Source organism: Lepus europaeus, unplaced genomic scaffold (assembly GCF_033115175.1).
Source record: "Lepus europaeus isolate LE1 unplaced genomic scaffold, mLepTim1.pri SCAFFOLD_44, whole genome shotgun sequence".
Classification (NCBI taxonomy): Eukaryota; Metazoa; Chordata; class Mammalia; order Lagomorpha; family Leporidae; genus Lepus; species Lepus europaeus.
Genome location: NW_026909316.1, coordinates 99,277 through 105,883, shown reverse-complemented (window position 1 = coordinate 105,883; position 6,607 = coordinate 99,277). Strand labels below are relative to the sequence as shown.

Sequence of the window (6,607 nt, the reverse complement as noted above, 5' to 3'; positions counted from 1 at the left end):
GTTTTGATGTTACTGTTCTTTAAACATTTGCTACAATTTCTCAGTGAAGCTATCTTGGCCTGGGCTGGTAGGAAGTTTGCTAACTCAATTTCTTTACTTGCTAAACAATCTATTCAGATTTTTATTTCTTCTTCATTCAGTTTTGGAAGTTGTTGCCTTTCTAGGAATTTTCCTATTTCATCTAATTTGGTGGCATACAGTTTATACTGTTGCTTTCTGAATATTTCCTCTTTGTTTATTTATTAGTGTTGTTTCCACTTTTGTTGACAATTCTTGTAATTGAAGTCTCTGTTTTTTGTGGTTAGCCTGATAAAAGTTCTGCCAAACTGTTGATCATTTTCAAGAATCAAATGAGAGTTTCACTGATTTTCTTTATTATGTTTCTCTTCTATACTTATCTATATCTTTGCTCTAATATTTATTATTTACTTTTTTCACTGTGTTTATCTTGTTCTTTTTATCACAGGTTACTGACATGAAGTGTCTTTTAAAAAATACAGGCATTATGCACATGTTTCCACGTAAGCACTGCTTGTCTTATAAATATTGCTACATTTGATTTCATTTTCACCCATTTCAAAGTGTTTTCTCTCTTTTTTTTTTTTTTTTGGCAGGCAGAGTGGACAGTGAGAGAGAGAGACAGAGAGAAAGGTCTTCCTTTTTGCCATTGGTTCACCCTCCAATGGCCGCCGTGACCATGACCAGCGTGCTGCGGTGGGGACATCATGCTGATCTGAAGCCAGGAGCCAGGTGCCTCCCCTGGTTTCCCATGGCGTGCAGGGCCCAAGGACTTGGGCCATCCTCCACTGCACTCCTGGGCCATAGCAGAGAGCTAGCCTGGAAGAGGGGCAACCGGGACAGAATCTGGTGCCCCGACCTGGACTAGAACCCAGTGTGCTGGCGCAGCAGGTGGAGGATTAGCCTATTGAGCCATGGCGCCGGCCTCAAAGTGTTTTCTAATTTCATTTATCATTTTTTAAAGTCACATTGTTATTTTTTATGTTTCTAAATTTTCCTTATTTCTTTCACTTGGTTCTAATTTCATTTCAGTGTGGTCAGCAAACATGTTTTTCATGATTTTAATCATTTAAATTGACTGAGACTTACTTAATAACCAATTTTATAAAAGGACTATTTTAGAGAATAGTCCATGGACTTTTGAGAAGTCTGTATTCTGCTGGTGTATGGAGGATAATTTTTTATTTTTATTTTTTTAATTTTTATTGATGGATTTTTTGACAGGCAGAGTGGACAGTGAGAGAGAGAGACAGAGAGAAAGGTCTTCCTTTGCCGTTGGTTCACCCTCCAATGGCCGCCGCGGGTGGCACGCTATGGCCGGTGCACTGCGCTGATCCGAAGCCAGGAGCCAGGTGCTTCTCCTGGTCTCCCATGGGGTGCAGGGCCCAAGCACTTGGGCCATCCTCCACTGCACTCCTGGGCCATAGCAGAGAGCTGGCCTGGAAGAGGGGCAACTGGGACAGAATCCGGTGCCCCAACCGGAACTAGAGCCCAGTGTGCCAGCGCCGCTAGGCAGAGGATTAGCCTGTTGAGCCACGGCGCCGGCCTGGAGAATTATTTTTTAATCAGTTCATATTACTCCAGAATTTCCTTCTTCAGCTATTATTCATTATTGAAAATGAGATATGAAGTCTCTATTTGTAACAATATTTATTTATTTTCATATTGTATTTGAAAAGAAGAAGGACAGAAATCTTCCATCCACTGGGTTACTCAAATGTCTGCAAAAGCCAGGCTTAAGTCAAGCTGAAGCCAGGAGTCCAGAACTCAATCTGGGTCTTCCAAGCGGTAGCAGGGTCCCAAGTAATTGATCCTTATCTATTGTGTCATAGGGTATGCATTTGCAGGAAGCTAGAAAATTAGCAAATGAGCTAGACTCAAACCAGACACTCTGAATATTGGATGAGAACATTCAAAGTGGCCAAACAACTGCACCTGCAACTACTATATTTGAATTATCTGTTCTCTGTCTATTGTTGCTTTGTGCATTTTGGGATGTGTTATTAGTGCTTAAATGTTTATAATTTCTATACCTTCTTTATACATTACCTCTTTGTTTCTGTAGTGTGAAAATACTTCAAAAAGTTCAAGAAAAAAATAGGAAGAAAAGATGAGTTTGTTTTAGTAAAAAAAAAAAAAGTTGAAGCCCATACATAAATTTTTCATAGTATATATTTCCCAACAACTTTTTTAAAAAATAATATTTAATTGTTTAAGAGGCTGGGTTACAGATAAGAGGGAGAGACAGAGAAGTCTCCCATCCACTGCTTCACTACCCAAATGGCCTCAGTGGCTGGAGCTGGGATGATCAGAAGCCAGGAGCCAGGAGCTTCTTCCAGATCTCCCATGTGTGTGCAGGTGTCCAAGCACTTGAGCGATCTTTTACTGCTTTCCCAGGCCATTAGCAGAGAGCTGGATTAAAAGAGGAGCAGCCAGGACAGGAACCCACACCCATATGGGATGCCAGCATCACAGGTAAAGGCTTAACCTACTATGCGACAGTGCCAGCCCCCAACAACTTTTTGAAGATCCCTCATATACTTTTTTCCATCCTTTACTTTAAACCTATTTGTATCTTTGTATTTAAATAATATCCTTTATGTAAAGCATATGGAGGCATTATATTTTCTTACCCATCCTGTAAAGTTTTTTTTGACTAGAATGTTTAATCTATGTATGTTTAATAAATAAAATACTGACAACATAAAATTTACATTTGTCACTTTACTGTTTTCTAAAACCTTATGTTTTATTCCTCTACTCATTTATTACCATGTTTTTTCATGGTAAACAGTTTTCTTTTAGTGTATCATTTTTTTTTTGTTTTTTCCTTTTACCATATATATTTTTAAAGATTTATTTATTTGAGAGGCAGAGTTACAGACAGAGAGAGGGAGATACGGAGAGCAAATCCTTCCATCCACTGGTTCACTCCCCAAATGGCCACAACTGCCAGAGCTGGGCCAATCCAAAGCCAGGAGCCAGAAACTTCTTCCAGGTCTCCCAGGCAGATGCACCCAAGCACTTGTGCAATCTTTTACTGCTTTCCCAGGACATAACAGAGATCTGGATAGGAAGAGGAGCAGCCACGAATTGAACTGATGCCCATATGGGTTGCCAGTGCCATAGACAGAGGCTTAGGTCCACTATGCCACAACACCAGCCCTTACTGTATTTTTTGTTATTGTGTTGTTTCATGTTAAATAGTTTTCCTTTAGTGCATCATTTAAAATTTTTGCTGTTGCTTCCTTCACTATAGTTTTTTCTTTTTTTTTTTTTTTTGAAGATTTATTTATTTATTTGAAAGTCAGTTACACAGAGAGAGAAGGAAAGGCAGAGAGAGAGAGAGAGCAAGAGAGAAGTCTTCCATCTGCTGGTTCACTCCCCAGTTGGTCACAATGACCAGAGCTGTGCCGATCTTAAGCCAGGAGCCAGGAGCTTCTTCTGGGTCTCCCACGTGGTTGCAGGGGCCCAAGGACTTGGACCATCTCCTACTGTTTTCCCAGGCCATAGCAGAGAGCTGGATTGGAAGTTGAGCAGCTGGGACTCAAACTGGAGCCTATATGGGATGCTGGCACAACAGGAAGTGACTTTACCCTCTATGCCATGGTGCTGGCCCCATTCACCATAGCTTTTTCAAGCTTATTTTCTTACTGTTTGCTCTGGGGATTCCAATTAACATCTTTATCCAAAACAATCTAACCTAGATAAAAACTGAATTAATTTCAACTATACACACAAATTTTCTTCCAATAATTCCTCTGTAGTATTACTGTCATACAAATTACAATTCTATACATTCTAAGCTCATCAACAGATTTCTATAATTATATAATTAAGTATAATTTATTATACTTTTATTTTAAGAATTATTTTTTCATTTTTACTTGAAAGACAAAGAGATAACAGAGAGAAATAGAGATTTCTATCAATTAGTCTCATTTCTTGAATGTCATTAGTAACCATGGTTGGGCCAAGAGTCTGGAATTCAATTCCTATCTCCCATGTTGGTGATAAGGACCTAAGGACTCGAGGCATTATCTTCTACCTCCTTGGGTGTGCATTAGCAGGAATCTGGATGGATACAAAGCACAGGAGCCAGGACTCAAATCAGGCACTCCAATTTAAGATGAGGTATCCCAAGTAGTGTCTTTATTTTTGGACAGGCAGAGTGGACCGTGAAAGAGAGAGAGACAGAGAGAAAGGTTTTCCTTTGCTATTGGTTCACCCTCCAATGGCCACCGCAGCGGAAGGCAGGAGCCAGGTGCTTATCCTGATCTCCCATGGGGTGCAGGGCCCAAGCACTTGGGCCATCCTCCACTGCATTCCCAGGCCATAGCAGAGAGCTGGCCTGGAAGAGGGGCAACTGGGACTAGAACCCGGTGTGCCAGCCCCGCAGGTGGAGGATTAGCCTATTGAGCCACGATGCTGGCCCCAAGTAGTGTCCTAACTGCTGTTTCTGATGAAAACTTAGCTGCTAATTTGACTCTGGTGCCCTTGCACAGGATGGTTATTTTTATATTTTGCTTTTAAGATTATATCGTTTTATAGTCTGACTAGGACATCTAAGTGGGAATGTCTTTGTTTTCATCCTATTTGGAGTTTACTGAACTTATCAGATGTATAGATTATTTTTAATCAAATCTGAGATGTTTTCTATCACTATTATTTAAATATCCTATTAGCTCCATCAGTCCTCTCCTTCAAGACCTCTTCTCATAAATATGTCGGTATACTTGGTAGTATCACACAGGTCTCTAAAGTTCTGTTCATTTTTCTTCAATCTTAGTCTTTCTTACCCCCAGACTGGATAACCTCAGCTTATCTACTCTTATATTCAATAATTCATTTTTCTTCCTGCTCAGATATCAGATTGAGATCCTCTAAATAAATGATTTTTTTCTTGAGGACACTTTCCACATTTTATTTACATTTTAGGACTAACTTTAATCTCAAAATCACATATCTATACAAATATTTCCCCTTTTTGTTGACTTCACTTAAGCTTAAATGTGTGGTTTGTTAAGCAAAGAATGTGAACAAATATTTACCATGTCTGTTACATGTAACAGACAGGAACAGCTTTTAACAGAAATGTATTGGCCCCCCAAAACTATTTTTTGTTATAAATAAGGTATCAATATAATCCTGAACATATTTTTATGCTACTAGTAGTCAGCACCCACAGCACTTTAAAATTTAACACAATTTGTGACAATATTCATTGTACCTGCTACTTTAAATAATGTCAACTGCAGCTCTTTCACTAAACAAGATGGATAAAACATGCAATTTCTGTTTGTCCTTATTGGGATTTTTACTTTTCAGAAACACACATTTCCACTGCCATCTCACATGTCTCACCATGCTTGAATCTTGAAAATCTGAATCCTAGTTGGAGCTCTCCAGGTTACTGTTTAAATGACAGTGCCTCAATAAGAGAAAGAAAAATTGTGCTACATTTTTCCTCCTGTTACCTGAAAACAAAATGAGTGTACATACATTAAATATATTACAAATGTCCAGGTCACATATCCCAGCTGGAATTCTTTACTGAATGTGTGGTATTTTGCATTGTGATGTTTAGTCAAGACATTGATATGAGTAGAAGGTTGTTGATTTAAGGCAAGTCTGAGCTTCATTAAAATTAACTGTTGTATGTTTGTTCTTCTGGTGGAGGTAGAAGCTTCATGTTTGCTTTGGACACCATTAGACGTCTTGGCTCTTGAAGTACAACTTGAATGCTATATGCATTTTGCCATTTTGCTACTACTAGTATGCTCTGTGCAGACATCATTCCACTGGTGTTATTTATCCCATTCATATTAATATTCATTATAAATCTAAGTGATGGAGGAGCTTCTGGGTATTTAGGTGCACATTCTACTTTCAGGCTATATATTCTGTTCTCATAATTTGTCCTTGGTGGCCCCATAATCATGCCTGTCCACCTTGTAAGTGTCATATCTTCATCATCTTCAAGGCCCTAGCTAACTGTACCATCAACTACTCCTTTTTGTCCTTCTTCAAGTTCTTCCAACAAGCAAAAATTATGAGGAATTTTAACTCCTGTGGGGATTTCCATCTTCTCCCACAGTCCAAGGCAGCTGCTGCATGCATGGGACAACCACCAAAATGAATTTTTAATTTCAGTTACCATACTTTTAAACACAATTTCTATTTCATTCCTTTTTATAATAGCTATTTTTAAAATTGCTATTCTACATTGGGTAGCACATTTTTTTTGGCAGGCAGAGTTAGACAGTGAGAGAGAGAGAGACAGAGAGAAAGGTCTTCCTTTTTCCATTGGTTCACCCCCCAAATGGCCACTGCGGCCAGCGCACTGTACTGATCCAAAGCCAGGAGCCAGGTGCTTCTCCTGGTTTCCATGCAGGTGCAGGGCCCAAGCACTTGGGCCATCCTCCACTGCATTCCTGGGCCACAGCAGAGAGCTGGACTGGAAGAGGAGCAACCAGGACAGAATCTGGTGCCCTGACCAGGACTAGAACCTGGTGTGCCGGCGCTGCAGGCGGAGGATTAGCCTATTGAGCTGCGGCATCAGCCAGGTAACACATTGTTCTTATACTTT

General features: G+C 39.8%; 1 pseudogene; it reads right to left on the bottom strand.

Moving 5' to 3' along the window:
- Positions 1–5,665: 5,665 nt before the first annotated feature.
- Positions 5,666–6,103, bottom strand: LOC133755406 (ubiquitin-conjugating enzyme E2 variant 2-like; annotated as a pseudogene).
- Positions 6,104–6,607: the final 504 nt, after the last annotated feature.